This window comes from Cygnus olor, chromosome 9, assembly GCF_009769625.2.
Source record: "Cygnus olor isolate bCygOlo1 chromosome 9, bCygOlo1.pri.v2, whole genome shotgun sequence".
Classification (NCBI taxonomy): domain Eukaryota; kingdom Metazoa; phylum Chordata; class Aves; order Anseriformes; family Anatidae; genus Cygnus; species Cygnus olor.
Window position 1 is genome coordinate 20,314,769 of NC_049177.1, and position 24,355 is coordinate 20,339,123.

At 36.7% G+C, this 24,355-nt stretch overlaps 1 protein-coding gene across 8 annotated transcripts in view; it reads right to left on the reverse strand.

Moving 5' to 3' along the window:
- The window catches only part of NAALADL2 (N-acetylated alpha-linked acidic dipeptidase like 2), a 437,725-nt gene that overhangs the window by 237,845 nt on the left and 175,525 nt on the right, over positions 1-24,355 (reverse strand). Inside the window, exon 1 of one of the 8 annotated variants that reach the window (XM_040567014.1) lies at positions 10,186-10,246. The exons of the other annotated variants lie outside the window; for them this stretch is intronic. The gene's annotated coding sequence lies outside the window, so the exon portion shown is untranslated. Of the gene's footprint in view, positions 1-10,185; positions 10,247-24,355 lie in introns of those variants that run through there. 8 annotated transcript variants of the gene reach the window in all.

The window sequence follows — 24,355 nt, forward strand, 5'->3', positions numbered from 1 at the left end:
TTGTCCCAGCTGTTTTGCTCCACTTATTTTTTCCCATTTTAATGAATCAAAACCACTGGCAGGTACGTATTTATATCAAAATCATTCCTTTAATAGCAAGGCACTATCTATGGTACTTCTAAATATTTCTATGGAAGTATGAACCCTCTAAAGGGAACTCTGACCTCCAGTGCAAACATTCAAAGTCAATTTTCAACAAATTGTTTTCAACAGACTGCAACAATAGGGTGCCATTTTCCTCCATACTTTGACAATAGCTATTCCATCACGCAAGCATCTGTAATTTAGGGCTTTTCAAACATCAGGCAGACTCATCAATTAGAATAAAATGAAGATTAAGATATTAAACTTCTCACAGTGATAGATATCAAATGATATCTACAACACCACATTATCCCACCATTTTTACATTTTAAGGCATTTTCTTTCTCTAAGACTTAACTCCAGACAACATTATTGAGGCCACATAATAGATTAAGCTACTCAACACCAAAGTAGAATTTAGCTTTTGTGCAGCTCTTTGAAGAGAACAAACCATTAGAAAACAGATAAAATGAAACAGCCTATTGTCCGCTGAAAGACTACCTTGCTCTCTACAATTTACAGACCCTTGTGCAGCCTTATAAATATCCCCCGTCTATAACTGTCAGACAGTCCAGCAACAGCCAAGAGAGCATCTAGTTGAGGTATGTGTTTCCAGTGTAGCTACTGTATACACTTTGCAAATCAATTCTCTACCTGCAATCCAAGTCCTTCTACACACAGTGGAAGGAAGAGTTTAGAGTGAGCTGAACTAAAGCATCCGAATCTGTGTAATTAAGCCACATCACTTATTTAAATAATAATAATAAAAAAATGTTTGTATCTAACTTCTAGTTGAATCAACAAATGGCTTACATCTGCAAAGCTTTTATTTTGCCCTTGGTGTAGCAGGGTGTTTGAAGTGAAACTTTGTGCAAAAAGTTAAAGCACATAGCATAATTTCAAGCACATTCGAATCCATGGCCTTGAACGTTATTCAAGTGTTGCTGGAAAACCCACAGGGAACCTTTTAAAATCATGTTAGTGTCCTTAAGGATCAAAAAATTGTTATCAAAAATATCTTGCCTGAAAATACGTAGATAGTTCAGATCTTTAAAGATTCTGGTCAATTTAGCAATCATTTAAGTGCTGCAGTTCTGAGGTACTTTTGTGCATCTTGCCATGATGCATGCTTAAAATTATGCATATGCTTCATTGCTTTGTGGATCAGAGAACAAAATGGAAAAAAAAATATATATATATATAGCTAGAGTAGTATAAAATAATACATGCTTAATTCTTTCAGGTGAATAGAATCATATATTCATAAAAATGTTAGTTCCGAGGAACCTTTGGAGATTATCTCGTCCAGTATCTCACTCAAAGCGGGATTTATTGCTGCTATCAGATTCCCTTTTTCGGCAGAAGAAACAAGGCTCAAATCAGATGTTTGACTTGCCTCAGTTTCTCAATATCTTTCCAGAATTGAAGAATCCAAAACCGGATGCAACATTTCAGTTGTGGCCTCAGAGTACAGGAGAGCAAGAGCTGTCCTAGATCTACTGAGACATAATCCTTGTAGCCTGTGAGCTACCTGACTTGTTCATAAGTGCAGCGCTTGCCTCGTGCCCCCAGTTAGATGCCTCCTGTAACGCCCAGGTCCTTCACCACTATCTGCTGCACAGTGAGGTGCCCACCTGCACTGATCAACAGGTTGTGATGGCCCTGCTCCACAACCCTGCTGGTCTGGCTGAACTTTTGGGGGCTTCCATTTGCTCAGCCTTCAGGTTTGGGAAGGTCTCTGAACTGCAGCTCTGCAATTCAACAGGTCAACTTCTTCCCCAAAAACATCATTTGGGAAACTGGGCTAACCAATCTTGAAACTATTTATCTGTCCTTTTGTTCTGTCTTCTTCTTTGCTGGTGAAGGGATTAACTTGCAAACTGTGAATGACAGAGGTCACTATCGGATAACAACTGCCCAACAACCACATCTTTCCAACTCCACTTCATACTGCTTCTTATTAGAAAATAATTGGAAGAGAGGTTTGTCCTTCAAAAATCATTACTATATAATTTTGACTCTAGAATTCCTACAGTCATTTAACACAAGGCTTTAGTCAAATGAACAATCTCTTATCAGGTAACTACGGTATTACCCATAGCACAGGAATTAAAGGCAGCTTTAAGATGCAGTTGCATGGCAAATGATCTTGCTGAGTTTATAAATGGTGACCATTGCGTTTCAGTGGTACTTAAGATTTCTCTGCATTTATGACATTTTAAAAACATATGTTATTGTTCAATGAAGTGCGTTAATAAAGGTTATTTAAATCTCTACACATAAGCACATAAGAATTCCTATGAAATTTCTTTAATGGCTGTTAATGCAGACAAGTAGTAACCACAGCGTAGTTAATCTCAGCAATTCAGTATTCACATAAAGCACCAAAATCAGTTACAAAACTTCAGAAAAAAAAGCTAAATGAACTAAAAGAAATAATAATTCAATTCAGTTTTGTATTTGAGACCAGTCTTTGGTGTAATGGATCTGCTCAGCAATGCATCTGAGTTAGTTAAGGAACACGAAGAAGGCAAGCTGCAGTTAATGTCTTCATTTTTCTAGTAATATTGCCAACTTCATCATTTGAGTGTAAAGACACAACTTACCCAGAAAAACTGAGATTAGGGCCCATAATGTATTTAGCTCTGCCAACAGTTATCTTAGAAAGTGGTCTCCTGATTCTGAATAATACATATATTCTTTTTATATTAACAGTCCTATTTACTACTTGGCTGGTTAAGGAGGTACCATGACTTAAAGATTATGTATTAAATGCAATCTTAGGTAAGAATTTGAAAGATAAAGGAAACATTACACAGAGAATAACAACATAAAAGACAATAGAAAGATGGATAAACTGTAAAGTCATGAAAAGCCATTCTGATACTCTAGCTCAGTCTTCCCAATAACACAGACCATAAAAAGAACATATTTTTGAAAGATACTTTTGAGAACTTCAGGAGACAGAAAATCCAACCCATCTGCCAGCAAGCTGTTTCAACATTTAATTGTTGTTAAATACGTGTTTTATTGTAAGATAAAAGAGCAATTGCAAAATGCCAGAAGTCTGAACGTGCACCAAGCAAGCTTGAAAGCTGTTTTGTAGGGACCGCAAAGGGGATTGTAAATTGTGGAATACTGGACATAGCAAAGCTGATGGCCAATAAAGCTGATGTCTATTTCTATACTTCCACTTATTTGTGGGTAAAATGTTTGTAGCGAAGTATCAATCATATTAAATATCCTTTCAATTAGGCATATGCATGAAATCAAGAGAGTCAACCTTAACAGATCAATAACAGATCGTTATTGCCTTAGCAAGTCCATTTCAAAGCTATCTGCATGCCTTTGATCTTAAAATAACACATTTATATCCTACCTGATAGGTACATCTTGTTATGAAACCATCAGAAACCTCATGTGATGTCTTTCCTGCTTGAATCCCTTATCAATAAAGCCTTTGAAAACTATCTAACAAGGACTACATGAAAGGTGTTGCATCTGTACCACCACCTCTAATACCTCCACAACAGAAAGATCAGCTTATACGAATGTTTCATGCAACCAACAAAGACCAATATGAATATATTATGGTAAATTCCCCTAGCTTTGTGCATGGTGCTGTAGTTGTCAGCTTACAGATAGCTGAGACAATTAGCAGGCTCATTCACAGCAGGCAGAGTGGCAAGCGTTAACATGCAAATGCCTTCTTGGGCCATTTAGCATTCGTTAACGAAAAGGCAACTTTTACCCACAAAATGTACCAAATGAGTTGTGACTTTTCTGTATAGTCACAGAAAGAAAAATCTGGGGTTGTTAGTGAATCTCAATTTTAATGATTCTCTATCATTTTAAATGTCTTCTCGGTATTCCCTATACAGAGTGTTAAACCCCCAAAACAGATAGATCATCATCTGTTGGAAGGGCAAATAGCTGTGTTTGTTCCAGAAATCAACACCCACAACACCTACAAGTCTATCAAACGTATTTGACAACAATTTAGTACTTTGTTAAATGAGACGATGACAAGTTTCAGGCCCAGACAAATTTCTCCAGTGATAAGTCCCTGAAAAAAAAAAAAAAAGTTGTTTGCAGAAGAGATTATGATGCCCTTGTCAACAGCAACATTACAGTACACTGTAATACCAAAAAAATGTGATACTTCCATCATCTCTTCTGTAATTTTCTGCGGTAATGATTTTTCCTTTCCTCATATTTGGGATACATGCTTGGCAACCAGTTTAGTTACAGGAGGAAAATTAAGTTCTTTGTCACTCTGCACAACAACTATATAAAAAACAAATGACAAAAACCTATTTGTCTGTCTGCTGCCTTTTCAGAGCCTCTGAAGTCCTGGGGCTTGGTGAAAGAAGAATTGCCAGGAAGCTCCTCCTGGCCCAGCATCACGAAGCTAAAGCAGAGGCAGCGGAGGATGTGTGGCCTCCAATATGCTGGGCATGTATTACTAACATAGATCTTTTCTACTCTGACACGTTTAGTTTTTAAACACATATCTGGTGAAACAAAACTCAGAAATATTTACTGATCTTGCAGGAACTAACAACATCCATGAAATACGCAGAGCCTACCGAGGAGGTTTATTAAAACCTCAGCTTAACCAGATCAGTATAAATGGCTCCAGTTACAGAGTCTGTGCACTTCTTGTCATATATGCTGGTGCCTTCACTTGGCTTCCATTTTCAGAACGGCTTTCCCCTCTGTTTCTGGTAGGTTCTGGCTCAGTTTTCGGGGTGTTCACCTGCAGCAACCCCAGCCCTGCTAAGGTGCCGCAGACAGAGCTCTGCCTGCTGCTGGAGCTGCTGCCCTGGGGTGGGAAAAGCTCGCCTCACACCAAGGGGTTCTCTGAAAAAAAAAGTGCTGTAGTTCTTGTCCCTGCTTAGCATTTCGGGAACATGAAGACATTGTGCAGTTACAACAAACAAAATATATTTGGAAGGGGCATAGCAGCAAGAAAATGTTGCCCATGAAAGAAGAAATCAAGTCTGTGTTTCAGCCAGTCCTTGCCATAATTCGGTTTAAATGCAGCCACCAGTGGGTCCAGGGAGAAGCCACCAGCTGAACACCTCTTGCCCCTCACTCTCAGTGGGATCGGGGGGTTAGCAGCAACCTCCTCTTCCTGAAGAAGATGCAACCCACTCAAAATACTTCTGTGAACACCATTCCCCCTCATACAAACTGCCTATATTCTAACCTAATATTCAGTTTCCCTACACAGCACGTTTTTCAGATTCAAGGTTTTATCAATAATACATTTTGTATCGCATTTCTCAATACATAATAATTGCCTTTAAAAGAAAAAAAAAAACACAAAGCTTTACAAAGACAAAGAACTATTATTGGGGTATTTGCATTTAGGCTTACAGTTGAATTTTGTGTGAAATAAAATTATTGTAAATGGTGTTTAACTTGAAAATGCTGACAGCAATAGCTGCAATAAGAGGCCATAGCACTGCTTAGGAAAGTTAATTTTATATGACTAATTTGTGCTATAGATTATTTTTTTCTTTTTCTTAATTTTGCCAGTCACTTGCTTGGGCACATTTCACTTCAATTTTTTTTTTCCCCAAACACTTTTTGCTCTAATTACAGTCAATCATATTTAACTTTCTTTTTTTTTTTTCTTAACAATAACTTAGTAATTTTAACTTTAACAATCTGAAAACTGTACACTTGCAGGCTATTACACTTTAAGGAAACTTGGCTAACAGGAAAAAAATAGTCACTTTTATTAACGAGCTACCACATCATAAACAACACAGTCTGAATTCCCGGTTTTAAGCTGTCATTGCCAAAGTCTAGCAATGAAAATATTAACTCATTCTTTGAGGGGGAAGAACCACAAAAGATGACCCCTGAGCAGCTGGGATGCAAGATTTTGTGCCCTTAACCTAGTCCAAAGATAAGAGGTGGACATGATTCAGCTCTACAACTTCAGTCTAGCACCTGAAGGGATCCATCGCCCCAATGTACAACATTCAAAAATCTGTTTTAAAAAACAACTCTCCAGACAGAGGCTTTCTCCATTAAACCTGCATGTGTCACTGATCTCCTACAATTTTTGTTCCCATAAAAGAGCTAAGGCTCCAGCTGAAGATGGTGAGTACTTTCAAAGACCAGAAAGTAAAACCAGAATCGACAGTGGTTTGGAGGAGTGCAGAACAGAGCCCATCTACAAAATCCCTGTTACTCCTGGTGATACAACACAAAACTAGATTATGTAGGCTGGTTCTCAGAGCTTAGGATGAATTTCACAAATCTACCTGGTCACAGGAGATATATCATAATCTTACCTAGGTTCTATGATCTTCCTGTTAGTAAGCAAATCTTTGTAAGTTAATTAGTAAGTAAATCCTATTCGTATGCAAATCTTATCAGTAAGATTTCACCAGCAAATCAGAAAGATACATGACATATGAAGCCCCAATGTCTCATGTTAAAAGTAGTTTTTTGGATAAATCATATTGTAAATGAAATATTTAAAAGGCTGATACACAAAAAAATGTTTCTATTGTCACCATCCTATGATCTTCTAACTTGCTGTAGAAGGATAGGTCAGTACTTAAAGAAATAAAAGCTTATTTCAGAGTGTATTTTATATAATTTTTTCCATTTCTCGCTCAGTGGGCTTTTATTGAGCTTTATCAATTTCAACAATGACGTGGAACCCTTAGAAATAATATATTACGGAGCTGAAGATGGCAACGTTTACAATGTAGCGTTATTGGAATTTTTCTATATTTTGATGAATGACAGTTTTAATGATTCTGTGCATGGTTTATAGCAGAAAACACAGCAAGGCAGCACCATAATTTTCTGCGTTTTTGAACAATCTGTATCCAAAGAATTCAGAAAATAAGCAAGTTTACTTCACAATCACACCAAATTTATTTTCTGGGTGAACTCGCGAATGTTAAAGCTCAAGTACACAGAGTAAGGTTGCCACGGCAACTGCTTCTGCAAACCAAGACGGGAACGTATTTATGAAAGCACATTTAAATACCCATATACACGTGCCGAGGCACACTGACATTCCACAAACACGTCAGAAGGCAATCAAGCTATTCACCTGTTATAGGGCCTGATCCTGCTCCTGGCAAGGCAGGACGACATTTGCTGAAGCCATCCAGCTGCAGTGACCCAGTGCACGACACACAGTGCCAAGTGGTTTCTGCATATTGTGGCCATGCATGAACCCTTCGAGCCATTACTCTCGTTTGTAGGACCTCAAGAAGGAAACCTTAATTTGCCATATCATGCAATATTAGAAGATTTAGTGTCACTATAGCTACAGGGAAAGAGTGGAGTGGTAATATGTTTGGTGTCCTTTGACTTTTTTTTTCTCTCTCTAAATCTCCACTGAAATAAGCTGTCAAGTTTGAGAAATGTCAGAGTTTGGTCATTTGAGTCTGCCTGGAGGTGTAATTTTGCATGGTGTACAATTCCTGTGAATTTATCACAACATGTTATTTCACACATAGTCAACATGGTGTGACATTCAGCATCCTGAACGCGCCAATGTCTACATGCTGAAATGAGTTTATGATTTCTCTTTAAAGCAAAACCCAAGATGCATTAGTTCAGGTCAACAGAGGAATCCTCAATGGATCCCTGGGAACAAAAAAATCGAAGCAAGCATTCCTTCTTTATGCTTTTGTCTGCACCCACACCTGTTAGGCAGTTCTGCCACAGTCTTGACACAGCCCTTACATACCAGCCAGCAGTCAGTTCAGTGTGGAAACATCTTACACTATAAAATTCCTTGTTCACTTAGCTGAAGATCGTTCATTTTGCAAACACATTTAAGACCTATGATGAAGTGAATCTGTACATAAAGCTCTATACATCAGGAGTATCTATGCTTGCAGTACCTTTGAAGGTGAATTTTGCACTTTGGTGTTAGCCCTTCCAGAATTAACTCACGGAAAGCAGCTGGATCCGATGCTCTTCTCTGCCAAGCTCCACCCAACTATAACCACAGCCCTGGGAGAAGAGAGAGAGCTGCTTCCAGGGTATTCAGTTTGTTCACTATTTTGTCTTTGGCCTCTATTTGATGGACTCCCAGTCATCACTTACGTACATTTCTCAGCCTTGCTGATATGGATGAAGATGATGGTATTACACTGAATAAATTAGAGAAGCCCATTATCCTAAATACCTCAATTCTCAGTTGTCCGTTTCTGACTGCTATAGTCACTTTTGACACCTACAAGTTGACAGATCAACTTTTGTACACGCAAAATTTATCAGACTGCTACTAGACTGAACTCTGAGCAGTTCTTATTAATACTGTGAGTCTGCTCTAACGAACTTAAAGTCATATTTTCTTAAAAAGTAAACACAGTACTTTACCACAAACAGAGAAGCCTTCAAGAGAGCATAATAAATACTTCACAATGTAAAATAAACATATCAGCTCCTTTAGAGGAAAAGGTTTTTAAAAACCTTCTTGATCTTTTAGGGTAGGCCACATTTTGTGCCTATTAAACCTTAAGCTGTTTACACAGTAATATTTGTTTTTCAGTTAAAGACATTAACAACTGAGGATAAGCAAAGTGTGAAGTAAGACAAGAACAAAGATGAAAGAAATATTCTAGAAACATATACCTTAGTATACTGAGTTAAAGTAAGCAATAAACTGTATAACAGACCCTGATGCTAAAAGGTGTTACAGCATTTGCCACCTAAATCGCAAGAATCGTGCATGAGCAGAAGGACCAATGGTTTGCACTAGTGAAGCTTTACACCATCAGTTAAATGTGTGCTGATGGTCTTTGAGAAGTTGCAGGATACCCATGTTCAGGAACATGTTCTCATACAACATTTCATTCCAACAAAGCAGTGTGAATCAAAAAATGACAACTTGCTTATACCAGAATCCTTAAACAGCAAAAGTCACAGAAGAGCAGCAGTGAATAACCAGTCACTAAGAATACTTTGCATACCAGCTAACATGTACAATTAGTTCTGCTCTTGAATTTCCTTTAGATAGCAATATTAATCCAAAAAATTTCCAATGATGGCAATGAGAGTAGAATAAGTCCTACCTTCTCTGTGTTCGGCAAAAAACAAACAAAAAAAACAACAAAAAACAGAACATTCATTTCACAGTAGAACATGTTACAGCTTCTTAAAAAGATGGGATGATGCATCATTTACACCCATTCTCTTAATTCTGGAAAGTTATGTGGAAAAGTTGACAGGAGTCCCGGAATCATAGAAACGTTGGCTGGCGGGGCCCTTTGGGGCGCCTGCGGTCCCACCTCCCACTCACAGAGGGACCGCTGCCACGAGCACGCCAAGGCGCCTGGTCCTTACACTGAACTCATCGAGCGTGCAACCAGTGCTAAAGGGTTCAATACGAACAAAGATTATGCAATTTCTCTCTTTTTCTCTACTGCTGATACATCTGTTTCTTATTAAAAATAACACCACTACGCAAAAATGCAAAAATAAAACTCCTCAAACCTGTAGTAGAACCAGCCTTTAAAATCCATGCAGGCATTTCTGCCTAAAAAATAAACACCGAAAAAAGACAGAAATGGAAACAGAAACAAAAGCCTTAACACAGAGACGTAACAGCCATGGCATACAAAATTCATTTCCATTAATGAGACAAGGTAGTCCCCAGGCCAGCGCCCTTTGCACGTGAACCGTGGTAATCAGATTGTATGAGCATTTGCCAGAAACTCATGGGATAGCAAGCAACTAGAGCTATATAGCAAGCACAGCAGATTAGCAGTTTGCTAAAAACTGCTTGACTTGTAACCCTTGAAACACATGAATGATGCAGACTTCCTGAACCACTAATAAGTGAAGCACTTCATTTACGTGGTTAGTATTTGTTGCAGCCTTTGACTCAGTTTACATGTCACCAAAATGTGTACAAAATAACCTTCATGGCATCTTTATGTGAGAAAGTAGAGAATAAACAAACAAGTAAGGGCTGTGTCTACTCAGACTTCGTCACACAAACTTCCTGTACAACTTTGCTATTGCTCTCCTACATCTCAAAAAAAAAAAAAGCCTTTCAGTAACTTCAGCAGAGTTGGAGCAAGAAGACAGAAATACAAGCATTCCTACCAGGACTCTGCAGCAGCTCAGCAGGCTTGCGTATGAGAATATACCAGTTCTTCAAAGGTATAACAAGATTGGATCTAGACTCGAGCAAGCAAGCAAGCTTTTCCTTTTTAAGGAGCCCTATTAAGTGAACCCTTCAGCTGGAAGGAGGAAAACAAATCGGGACTTCGGCTTTCCTTCATCTGGCAGTAATACATTTAATTGCTTCCTAGCTTGGGCTTTATCTGCTGTGTTTTCCCAGTGACAGGAACAGATGGAAACTCTCCCTACTTGAGACAACCATGCTTTAAAAACACTTGAGAGTTTCAAGGGAATTTCAATGTCATTAGATCTGTAACGCTTTTTATTGACTTTATTCCCAGCCTAATTCTACATCATCTCAATCACCAGTTCTCAAATCACCGTTTGTACAGAGCTAGAAGCCATTAAGAAACCAATGTTCTCAAAAAACAATCCACAAAACAAAGAGAATCAATAAGCCAATTTCCAAAGGAGACAATTTTACAAAAACCAAAAATATTATCTTTAAGTGACTTTGAATAGCAGTGCAAGAAACATTGCTATTAGTGAGGCTGAATAATATAATAACCTATTAAATTCTGCAAATTCCTATATATTTACACAATGTTAAATATATATATATATATCATGTTAAATATATATATATATATATATATATATATATATCAGAATATGAACAATAGCCTCCTTGCCTGACTACTTTTCCACCACAATACTTAGGTTTCTCCTTGAAGGAAGAAGAAAAGACTTCATAGAATAAATGAATTTGTAACCGATCATCATTCACATGCTTCTTTAGTCTTTCAGAAGGCCTCTGAGAAATTGCGTCAATTGTTATAGTTATTATTATTAGGTCCCTGGTCTGAGCTTTTTTTTTTTTTCTGAGCTTTTCTTTCTCTTATGAAATATCACTAAAGGAACAAAAAGTGTAGAAACAAGGAAACAGATCTACAGCACTATGCATATTTTCTTCAACTTCAGAAGTGGAAAACTAATTTTTAGTTTCCCCAGAAACGTCATTCAAAACTGAACATCCCTAGCTTTATTACACATGTCAATTATTCCTCTTATAAATAAAAATGTGCATTTGGATGAAATATTTTTTTTTCCTAGTGGAAATGTTTCCCCTCATGAAACAACTTAATCAGCTTTATTTATACATGACCTAATTTCAAGCTCAGAAAAAAGTGATGTCAAAGATGCCCATTAGCTTCCATGGAAGGAGGATCAGGCCATGCTATTTAAAAAAGCAGAAGTGTTCTCTTCATTTAGGCTGTTTTTTGCAGTGAACTGTCGTCCACTGAGCTTCATACTACAAAGTTTTCCGTGATTTACATCAAGGAGTGAGAAGCAAATCAGTCCCAAGTGAAAAGTCACCCAAGCTAATGAAAAATTTAAAATGACTAAATTTATAATTAAGATGAAGCAAGAACTCACATTAGAAAGCAGTTTGTATATTAAGAAAAATTCAAGAGCAAAACGTTGAATGCTTTTTTTTTTCTCCAGCAGTGTACACACACAATTCCCTTTATTTTAGATACACAGGCATACCTATAATTTCTGTATGTATTAAAGGTATTAAGAAACACCCTGAGCTATTTTAAGTACAGCTCATGGCTTTCATAATTTATTGATGAACAAGGACATTATTAAAAATAAAAGACCTTCAATAGCACTTAAACGTAACACTGTTTTGAGACTAAATGTCAGACAAAAGGCATGCAAATGTAAAACTCAGTAAGTCATTAACCACTGCTTCATCACTGAATATTGACACCACCGAAATACAGCCTGAAACAACTAGGTTTATTCCAATAATGCAAACAAAATCATTACAATTACAGTACTTTTCACGTATATTTGTTACACTATTTAATATTTTATTTCTTCTCTTTAAAAACACATCAAAGCTACAACTCAGCTTAATTTAACTGAATAAAGATTCGAAGACTAACTTCACAGCTATCTACTCCAAAATGCATGGTCAGAATCTACTTGAACAAAAACTGTCAGTACCATTACCTATCTTCATAATTTTGCCAAAAAAAAGTCCCAAATATAAATGTTACGGTCACGCCAAAAGCCTACCACACTGAATATAAAGACAATAACCCCAAAGCAACCGTTATGTCACATCACCATGCAAATAATGTGTAAGCTGTCCATAAACCTGTTCAGACCTGTAATCCATTTTTGTTTTTCCTTTGCTTTTACATCTTGGAAATAATTAAGTCTCCAGTTTAGCCAATTAAAGACTGCATGCCATTACAAAACCATCCTGGATTTTTTTCTTCCACTGCTAAACTTAGTCGAAAATAATTGCAGCGAATGAAATTATCTACCACAGTTACCATCTGGGACATGAAAGTAAATATTTTAATTATTCCCATTGTAATTTGGGACCCACAAAGACCAGTATTTGGGCTACATATGGAACTTATTTTTATGGATTAATGTCAAAACAGGCAGACGCGACACTTGAAAAGATGGTTGGCTAAATGCCCGTAAGCTTTGTTACCTAGAGCAGACTACCACAAAGAGCTGGAAAATGGGAATTTACATCCAGGCTGGTTGTTAAGCTGCTGGGTGATCTCAAATACTAAATCAGATAAAAGACATTGACCTCTGTTCTAAAAGCATTTTTGTAGTTATCATTGAAATGAAGAGATGACTCTCTCATTATAGATGTAGATTATCAAAAAACTCCTGACAGTTTTAATGACTGCACATGGAACTTTGGGTGTGGGAAAGGAGAACACTTCACTTCAGGCACTATTACTGAGTGGGTACCTGTAAGTACACATCTAACATTAGGCATTAAAGTTAAAAGGTGCTTGTCCTCCATAGTGATCTCCCAGCGAAGAGGAAAGGAGGACTGCAATCTATTAAATTAATGAGAAACCGAAAAATAAATATAAAGGGTATGAAATATAGAGAGGGTATTAACTTCAGAGTTTTTGAATACAGCACTGAAGGAAAGGGCTCGATGGCTTTGAAAACAGCATCCGTTTTATCAAGGTCAAAATGACCGCAAAATGAGCAAGAAATTGCACGTGTTACATAACAGAGTACTGTGAGCAAAAACCTCTTACAGCACCATCACAACTTAGATTATTCATACAGCCAAAGAAAAAACAGAATGAATTGTCACTTAATGAGCCAATTAAGAATTTCCAGTTTGAGTCTACAGTCCAAGATTAATAATGTTTCCTCCACAGGTTGCCCGATCTATGAAATTCCTAGCCCACGTATGTTTGAGATGATCATGTTTTGGTTTTGACACATAACAAACTCCTCCTGTGCACTGCTGGGGCTCCTTAACTCTTGACAGTATTAAAGGAAATTAGTACGCTCTGTTTCTCTGAGCCATACACTAAGTCCAGCAGAACTGACCCAGCAATAATTTTCCATTATGCATCACAGCTTTTATTATTAACAACTGAAAGTGTTTTCTGTTTTGTTCATTTAAACTGATAAGACTATCCTCACCAAGACTTTTTACTATTTACTTTCTTAATTTTAATGAAAAATGAAGACTGATTCTAGCCTGAGATGAGATGTAACTTAAGACCGAAGTCTTAGTCTATTGGCAACACATGCAACATTTTGCAAGCAGCGAGTACTCAGTCAATTAACAAGTATCCAGTTTCCTTGTAAGGTAGGCTGGTATTACAGCAATACCCCTATAAACCATAATTCACTCAGCAACAGATCTGGAACCAATAGAGGTTTCCAAAGACCTTCATGAACAGCTCTCTACAGACATACAGTTAACCACCACCCACACTACAGCTGGGGAGTGTGCTCTTCTATTACTTCACTGGAGACAGATTTTACTTCTCATGTTCCTCTTCCATGCAGATTTCATATCTGTATTTTTTTTCCTCTGTATTGAAGTCATGCACTTCTTTTTGTTGGACAACATGCTTGACTGTACGCCTCTGAAACGTTTACCCACAGAAATGAACTTGAACGTGCCTTCATCCTAGAAGGTATATTTTATTTTTAAAACTATAAAAACCTCCACACACTGTTTTGAAAGAAAATAATTAGATTCATACAGAATATGCTTACTTACACCCAGAAAAGTCAAGACTGACTGCTTGGAGGGTGAGAAATGCTCAGTCCATCTGCTGAGTACATTTGCTGCTTTTTTGGCACTTCTTTGAAACCATGAAGTGTACATACACAGGTTAGAAATGGCTCACAAACACGTAAGCAGATGGTGATACTGCAGGTAATAATTTAATTACGCAACTCCTAGAATATGAACAAAGTATTCCAAACATGAGCAAATATAATTCATGATCCAAAGAAAAGAAAGAAGGATGGAATAAGCAATGTCCAGTCTAAGTTTTTAAATGCAGTGTAATAGTTTTTGTTGAATTTGCAATGATTTTCCACATATCTACTCTGTAGTTTGAAGCAGCAGTAAACAAGAAGCTTTATACCACTTTTTATTCTTATCACAACATTTCAGATATCAAAAAAAAAAAAAAAGCAGCATAAACTACAAGTTATCTAAGACAAGAAAATAACTATAATTATGTAACTGAACAGGAAAATTTATCATTAGTTCTACAGGTACAACGAGGTCAGAAATATGTATGCACAAGATATGACCTTGAATCAGAAAAGACCAGTGATACTGCTGAAGTGTGAAAGCATTAAAGAAACGTTAGTCTTCTTAATTCTTCATTTATGCAGAAGCATAAATGATACAAAACCATATCGCATGATACAACCATGATACCAGAGATAAATAAGAAACAGATGCAAATAAGAGAATGAAATAAGATTAGATTGTGTTGGTCTACTTCACATACTGCATACGCAAAGGAAAGATGAAGGAGAAAAAGGGATCTCTCAAATGTTATAGCAACTTCAGAGTTTCAGAAAACAAACCACTAATTCAAAAAAAGTCAAAGATGCTGAGATAAAATACATAAGGTTTGACTGGCAATATGCTAAGTCAGTGGAAGTCATCTTAGGTTAAGGGTTTGGAATTATGTCACAGATGAATCAGCCTTTGCATTATGTGCAGAAACTGAAGCATAAATGTGTAAGAAAGTAAATGCAAATGAATCTGAATATTCAGGGAACTGTCACTGTGAGACTCAGATAGCATGTCCCAATCACTGCTGGCTTTATGTTACGTGTTCTACTAAGACATTAAGATACACACAAAAAAAGGGGTGGAGGATAGATTAGAATTAATGGTTGTGAAATGTTTATCCCACAATAATACAAACATACACATAGTATTTACATTTTGTAATAAAACAGTTTTGTTTTGTTTTATGTAAAGGTCAAGTAGTTTCAAGGGCCATTGTACGTAAACCACAATTCTTTTTTTTTTTTTTTTTTTTTTTTTTTACTAATTACTACTAATACTATGTACAGAGACATACATTTATCTATGAAACAAAGTCACTAATTGAATCCTGACTAAAAATGCCATAACTGGTTGCGTGATTCAAAGAAAAAAAAGTCTTACGATTTACATAGCTCAACATGCCAAGTTTCATTGCATTACTTTTGGTTGGTTCCATTTCTCAGCAAACTCCAAAACATAAATGGATTATAAAAATTGAGTTTGTGATTGTGGAATACATCAATATATCAAATATTGATGTATTCATTTGAATATCAAATGAAACACATTTTGTTATTTAATGTTAAATTTCATAAACCAAGAAGATAACTTATCTTGAAGTTGTGCACCCAATCAGTTCCAGCTTGGGCTCTGCTTCTCTTTTTTAACACACAGAAGAAGAACAGCAGCACAGTGGACTGGAGCGCCGCCTTGACTTTGTGACACTATTTTTTTTCTAGTTTTTATTGTATATGTAAATGGCATAAAAGAAGTGGGGTAAAGAAGTATTTACAACTGTTTCCTTTAATTTTATTTTCTGATTCTTACAATTTGTTCCCCTATAAGTTAAAAAAAAAAAAAAAAAAAAAAAAGCATCATCACAAAAGGTCACTTTGATGTAGAAACATCAAAATCCCCAGAGGTATTCCAGGCAGGTTTATGACTTATAGCCTGAAATGCTAGATAAACTGAGAAAAATACGTTAAAATAAACCTCACAATGAAAACTATATAAATTCCATATATTATTTTTTTTTTACGCCTGTGACTTGAAAAGGAAGGCAGTGAACATCAAATTTTAATAAATATGACATACTAGTTCAGAGCGTAATGGTGCATTGGCCACATAAGACAATTAGCTTTTTTTTAATTGAATGCTGCTTAATGAACCTTTAAGTTACCTTTCAATGCTGTCTACAACGGAGTGTTGTGAAAAGACAAGAGTCTGAAGTCAAAGAGTCTAATTGGAACCCTCTGCATGTCCTGCTGCATCTGTGCTGTGCTTTGTTGGTTTTTTAAAAAGAATGTCTGATACTTTGTGCATAAATTATTCAATTTACTGAAGTACACACAAATTTATATACAACCATATGCATACATTTTCTATAACGATACACCAGATAATTTGTATTTATTCTGTATTTGCTTAAAAAGCTTCAAAGACTGCTGAACTATTTTTGTGGCAACAAATTCCTTATTCGGACATGATATTGACAGTAACAGCTGTTACGTTTAAGTATTTAGTGCCAATACATTGTGTTTCTGATTATTAGAATGACCCTGAACAGACTTAAAGCTGCTGTAGCCAGACAGCAGAGGAACAGGATAAGGAAAGTGCTTTCTATCATAAAGCCGGCTGAGAAACAGCCTCCTTGTCCAGAAGGACTGAAGTACAAGACTCCTACATAGAGGATATATATATAAATATATATAAATATATATATATATAAATATATATATATATATATATATACATACACACCTATATGAATGTAGGTAGTTGTGGCAAATACAGGTATCCAACAGGACACACGGACCTCCTAGCACAAGGCCACACCGTTTATTTGTGAGGAGCCTCTGCCCAGTGGAGCCACATTACTGGCAGCAAGGACTGTCCCTCATGCGGCCCAAAGAAGAGCAGCACTGGGGCTGATGGCATCTTTGCTCCCCTGGCTGCAATACCAGCCTCAATGCCGTCTCGTTGCGGCTGGAGGCCAAAATGAGCTAGCTCGCCCATGAAAGCAAGTGAAAAGTAAATCAAGAGCCGGCTGATGTATTTTTCCACCTTCAGCACTGACAGATCCAATACAAATGAAGGTCCCAGTGTTTTCTGATGAATTTCACCATCCTAAAGTTATTTCAGGAAAGTGAATAGCAGTAAGTAGGAACAAGAAAGCCCAAAGGTAAAAACTCCATCAGTGAATGAATTGGTAATGAAGTGGTAATGCTACCCCTAAACCAAGAAAATAATATCTAAAAAGCAATTCCTATTACCTCCAAGTCTAAAGTTTCTCTCCAATGCCTCCTATACCTTTAGCAGACAGCTGATGCCATTCAGCCTGCCAGTTTTCTCCCTTTCTCCCCATTGGCAATAGCCTGAGCGCCTGTTACTCTGACAAACGAGATGCTTGCTGTCTCCCAATGGAGGAATGGTGAGGCAATGGAGTGGGTTACACCCACTCATCACTTCGTTCCTACTCTGGGTTTTATCACATGCTATGTAAACTTTGCAAGTGAAAGCTGGCCGCGTTTAAACTGAAGGAACTGATGGAGCAGATTCTAATGTAGCCTATAGACTTTACACACACACAATGAAATGGCATCACCAAGGTTTCAAAAACTATTTGGATAAAGCACTCAAGAGCCATGACTATATTTCTCATGGCAAAACAAGAAGATGCACCATGATTACATTGGAAGTAGTAGCAGCTGGAGGCTGTTTGGAACAGGTAAAATCTGCCTTCTTTCAAAATAAGATACAAAAGTTGAGAAAAAAAATATTTTGTGAAAAGATGAAAATAATAAACAGGCTTCTTTTTAAAGACAACATTATTCATAATTCTGTCGCTTTGTTTCTTAGTCCCCGAATGGTGAAGATCCCTACAGAGCACGAGGGGACAAACTCATGCCTGGTGCAGGCCCAGCGGCGCGGCCTGCTGCCTGATGCCGGCGGAGCTCCCGTCCGAAATGCTAATTGCATTTTAAATGATGCCTAGTTGATTGATGTGTCTCTTCTGATTTACTGTATCTTCACTAAGCCAAAGAAGTGTAAGTTAAACATGCGGAAGAGCATAATGTGTCAACCAGAAGATTAGTTTTACAATCTATATGTTGAAGTGAATAAATTGTACTTTCATTAGCAGAAGTAGGCCATATGCTGAAAAAGTCATTGGATTCGCTTCACTGGTGAACTAGAGCAACAATGTACGATTAGAAAGCCTCAGCGGTTCAAAAGTCTTTAAAGGCAGGTCCAGTGGTTATACGATGAATTTTTAATGATATTGTTACCATCTGGGAGATTCACTTTAAGTGCCAAATGGGTTCCCTGAGCTAAAATATTAGGTTTAACAAAATCTATACATCTACCGGGTGTCCAGTATTTTTGTTTAAGATATTAAAAGGTTTATGAGAATAAGCTATCATTACTTGTGCCTATTCTTTCTCCAGCACTTTTTATGGTCCTGCAATACATTTGGAAACAGTAGGAAACATTTGCAGACGAGTTTTTTTTTATCGAAGACGTTAGAAGGCCTAAAAGCTTGCTGTTAGCAATAATCATACACATAACCATTACGAAAAAAATTAAGCTTTTTATTTGAATTACATTATATAATCTCTCTTCCTTTGGAAAATAATAAATAAAAAAATAATCTAGGTTTCTGATAAGCTCCATTTCTGAAATTTTTGTTGACAGGTTAACAGAGCTTCCTCCCAGGAACCCATCCTTGTGGGGATTGTTTCTGATACTGAAATACGAGATCAACTTCTTTGTAAATCTTCATAATTTTAAAATGTAAAGGAGCTTAAAAAGTCAATGTCTTTCTCAGAAATCTTACTAAACTTTACTACATATTGAAGGAAAAAAAAAAGTGGCAAAGTCACATAAGACTTAAACAGCTGCTGTTAAACATATGACCCAACACTCAAATTTTATGCACGCACAAAATAAAATGTTATACTTGGTTTTGTTTCTTTAACATTTTTGAGAAGGAACATAAGCTATGCTTTTCAAATTTCAGCATGAATTTTTAGTTGGTTACACAAGTACAATAACAATGCTGAAATTTTATATGGGGATTCTGTGACAATTCAGAATGGTATTTAAACGTCAACTTACAAATATCTTTGTATTTGAAATTTAAGGCCTATGTACAATTATAAGATTTTAAAAAAATACTGTAACATTACTGCAGAGAACCATGTTTTTTAAACAGCTGATTGTATTGTGAAAATGCTTTTCTTTACAGTGATGTGAACATTTCTAGAATTTTGATTAAAAAATTAAAGAGTGCATCTACTAAACTGTATTTTGCTATTGTATTTCTACTTCATCTGGAATTATATCACCACGGCAAGGTTGAAGAAGTCATCAAGCATACCTCTGGTTCCTACTTCTAGTAGTAGGATCTTATTCTATGACTATAGGCGTCATAATAGAAGGAAAAAAATTACTAAAACACAAGTCTCATCAGATAAGCAGAGCAAGACAGCTAAATCTGATTGGTTGTTATTCAAAAAAGAAAGGGGGGGGGGTAACTTCTAAAACCAACACGTTTATTGAAATGCACAAGTCTGCTTCCTTGACCCAAAGCATATTGTGTGATTCATGCTCAATGGGGCAGCTCCAAGCAAGAAGATGGGAAATCAACCGATCCAAACCTGTGACTCAGAGAGTGCTAAATCAGGACTGATTAAGAACAAAAATCTTAAAGCTGGGGTTTCTTAAAAAATAACCACAACACACTAAAAACATCTTCGGAATTTAATGTTAAAAACAACAGTAAATAGTATTCTATGCTATTAAATAGTATTCTATGCTATTATTAATTCTATGCTAAATAGTAAATAGCATTCAGTCAAACCTGTATGTCTAACATTCTTATTTAAAATAACTACTGTTTCAGCACAGCATCTTTCTGTTCCTGCAACACACAACCTTGCACAAATCTCACAGGGCAATTTTGGCCCCTCTCTCCCCTCTATAAAAGCCATTGGAAAGCAGTTGATACCCATTATTAGATCAGATTCCACCCCCACCCCTCTTTTTTAAAGTATGCAAATGCTTACACAATTTACATTTTAGAATAGATGTACAGTTTCCAGTCAGCAAACAAAAGTTTTTCACAGACAAAATGACACCTGTGCCGTTTATGAAGAAATGTATCTTATACAGCTGAAGGGAAATAACAAAAATACTTCAACTGTGTTATTCCTACTTTATCGAAAGCATTAAGAATTAAAGCACAGATTCACAGTACTAAAGACAGAATAAAGGACTGAAAGATTATTATTCTAAAGGTCACATTATCTTAACAAAGTGCCACTTTTTGACAGTGTGACATTGATATTGAAGTAATATGTGCCGTTTAACAGAAAGTGCTCTATGACATCCATGCCCTCTGCAGTCTAACAAAGAAATTAGTGATCTTCAAAGGTCATGCAGACTGTGCTACTTTTTGCCAATGGCAGTAGATATCTAAGAAAAGTCTTGACCTCTTGCATGGCAGCAGGCTATTATATTTTGTTACAGATTAGGATTTTAAAAATACATATATATCTCCACTTGGACCACTACAATTGCACAAATGGAAGCATTCTGCTTCTCTCCCCATCATTTTTTTTTTCAGAATACGTTTTTTTGAAGAAATGCTATCTTCTTTTAACACGCGTGAAAAGCGACAGCATTCACTTCCCAAGTGCTGATTACATTATGTGCATAAAAAATGGACATAATGGTAGAAATGAAACATCACCTATGTTCCTGCCTGGCTCTGAATGTGAAAGCCTGCACATCAGTCTAAAGATAGGCTTATTACATAAGATACAACTAATGCTAGTTCATGGGAACCGCTCCATAACAACAGAATATGACAGTGTATTACTTAATGTGCCACTGAGCTGATGCGACTCAGATAATAGCACACAGGAAATGTAAGGCTGCCCAGAACACAGTACTCCTTCTGTAAGAATTCCTTTTAAAATCCTCATGGCAAAGTAACTGGTATGCCAGCAAGGAGTGAACCTATATTTAAAGGTTATTAAAAGGGCAAGAACCAAGAAAACAATAAAGATCAGCTCTGCAAAGCTCAATATTCAAAAAAAGACGTGATGACATTTCTATATAAGATGTGAAACTCTAACATGGAGATAAAAAAGATGAATAGAAATGCATTCAAAGAACTAGATGCATTTTTAGTGAAAAAGACTTGTTTTCAGCAGGCATTCACTATTCTGACCTTATCAAGCTTTTCAACTTCTCCAGATCTGTTAGAGCTGTTCAAAACCAAATGAACCAGCCAACTGAAGAGCTGTAAAAGGAGAGCATCTCAAGGGAACTCAATTGCTAATTCAAAGGAAAAGTTATTTTCATGAAAACAGTCTATTAAAATAATACTCCCTTGAATATCTTCTCTAAGTTTATTGGGATATTTCTATCTGCATTTTAATGAAGATCCCTGGGAAAACGAATCTCAGCAGTTACTCAGTTATTATTACTTTAGTGAAACGGTAATCAATCATGTTTGTATACAAAAAAACTAACACTGCCATAAGACACGCAGTTTGTTTAACACAAGGTAGGATTTTCTTGCTGGTCTGCTGACCATTCTTGAACCAAAATTTCACTGGGCTACTTCAATCCTTCCACTGGTAAATCCCAGATATCGTTGGGGGAAGTTACACTTGGGCAGGATTGACATGCCAGGTGCCATATGGAACAGCTCTAGGACTGATGGAGACAAGGATCTCCCTCAGCTGGTTTGCTTCTCTCTTGACCTAAGCACAAGCCCTCAAAGTTCTCTGGTTTCTGCAGAGCCAAATTCAGACCCAACCCCATCTCTTGCAATAACAATGAACTACTAAATTGCAACCTCTAAGTTCAGTCTTGCCCCACACTCCCTTTCCTTTACTCATACTCCTCTTCCACCCCTTGTTAAAGTCATTCTGCTTTGTGGAGAGCACATCAGTATTTGTGGGCAAAAGTAAAAAGGCAAGAATAAGCATTTCCCCGTGTCCTTGGAAGCATGCTGTCCTTTGGAGGGATGGACGGGTGAGGAGGCCGTGTTGCAAACACTGCATATATATTTTGTATTGATGTGTCATTAGATAAGATTGCACACTGCAGTAAACGAAGCTATTTGAGATATTGGCAAGCACCTAACCCCTTTTGTAGGCCTAAACAACTTTGAGCACCTAAAATTAAAGCCCTTTTTAACAGATCCTGACTACTTTTCTCGTAAGCCTCGGCTCTAAAACAAAGCTAGCAATACTTACCTATCATTAAAATGAGGAGGACAAATTGATTAGCAATTAAGTGTGTTAATTTGAAGTAGTCAAATAGAACAGAGCAGGTAAATCCAAAAAGTATATAGTCCTTGCAGATGAGATACTGATAATATAAATGCATTCCTCTTTAATAAGTAGTACTAATATTGTTTTTCACCAAATCAAGAGGGTATTATTTCTTTCTGGAAAACTTTTACACCTTATTACTGCAATCACTTTTTTAATTTCATGCTTCCCTAACTTTATTACTGTTAATTTTACTCATTTAATTCTAGCTATTTTCCACCATTTACTGGGAAAATAGCAAGAACTTCATAGTTTTCAGATAAATAAAAGATGAATGGTTTTGTGAAAAAGAGCATCTATCAGTACAGTGTGTTTCTTTCCACCACTGGAAGCCCTCTGAGATCCTATGATGTTCTTTATCTATTTGACTGAGCCCCACTAAAGAACCTGCAGCCTCAGAACAGAAGCCAAGGCAGAATTAAAGCAGTGTGCGACCCGAGATGCCTGAGCAGCTGGGCTCCAAGCTGGCTGAGCCTGGTGGGAACAGTCCCACCAACGTCAATGAGCTTTGGATAAGGTCCAGTAGACCTTGAGTTTGTATATTCTTTTGAACATGTAAGTCTTCTGTCACTGCTGATTGAAATCCAAGCAATAATTAATTCCAATTAGCCACAGTTGATCAACTTATTTCCCATAATTACCTTCACAGGGAAAAAAAAAAAAGTAGTTTTTAAGCAAAAAGAGATCAACTTGGAATTATCTGAATACTTATATGTTTTTTCAGTCAAATCTATTTTACCAACACTCCTGGTAAACATGAACTCTTTTGTTCAGTGCACTCCCTTCCACGTGAGCCAAAGTTTTTAAGATGTATATTTAAACCTATATTCTTAAAGAGAAATGAAAGCATTATATTAAGAAAGAACAATGCATCACACTCCTGCTTTTCTAGACAGCCAGGTTACAACTGAACAATAAATGCTGGAGTTGTGCTTTAGAACAAACAAAAAAAAGTTCATGCCAGCCAAACACACAGCACTCCTGAACAAAAGTCAAAGATGAATGTACTAACATAAAATTCTCAATACACTTTCAGATTTTTTCCTTTAATATTTGCAAAGTGAGAGTACAGGAGAGCTGTAAATCAGTACAATTTCAACAGCCTAACGTAGACAGTTTTCTCGTATGTTTTATGCCTAATGGTGGACTATACAATAAAAGCCTAATGTCTATAACTGAAAAGATATTTATATTCATTCTCCCGTTCTTTTGTGTTATGAGTCTTTAGTATATTGTAGATTTCAGTCATCTTGGCTTTAACTCCTGAATGAGCACTGGATTATTAGAACAGAACTGCTGTATTTCCCTCTTTCATTCTGTATCACGACAATGGAAATAATGCACTAAGGAACTTGAAATATGTTACTACACTGCCAGTCCTTGCAGATGTATTGTGTTTTATATTGTAATCTTTTCAGCATTTATTTGATAGTATTTTCCAAGCTCCTTTACTAAAAGCATTTCTCTAAAATGGCCAAACTCACAGTTCAATATTACCTTCCATTGATTCCCAGTTCTAATTATGAATGATATTCCCTACAAGCAAGGCAGATCAGAAGTATTTCAAACCAAATGGGTGTAATGAGACATCTTTCCAGTTTTGTCTGTTCTTATATGACAAAATCAAAGTTACACACAGTAACTACAGCTCTCGGGGGTTGTACACTCCAGGATACGTTAGTTGTACTTTCTGTATCTTTTGGATATA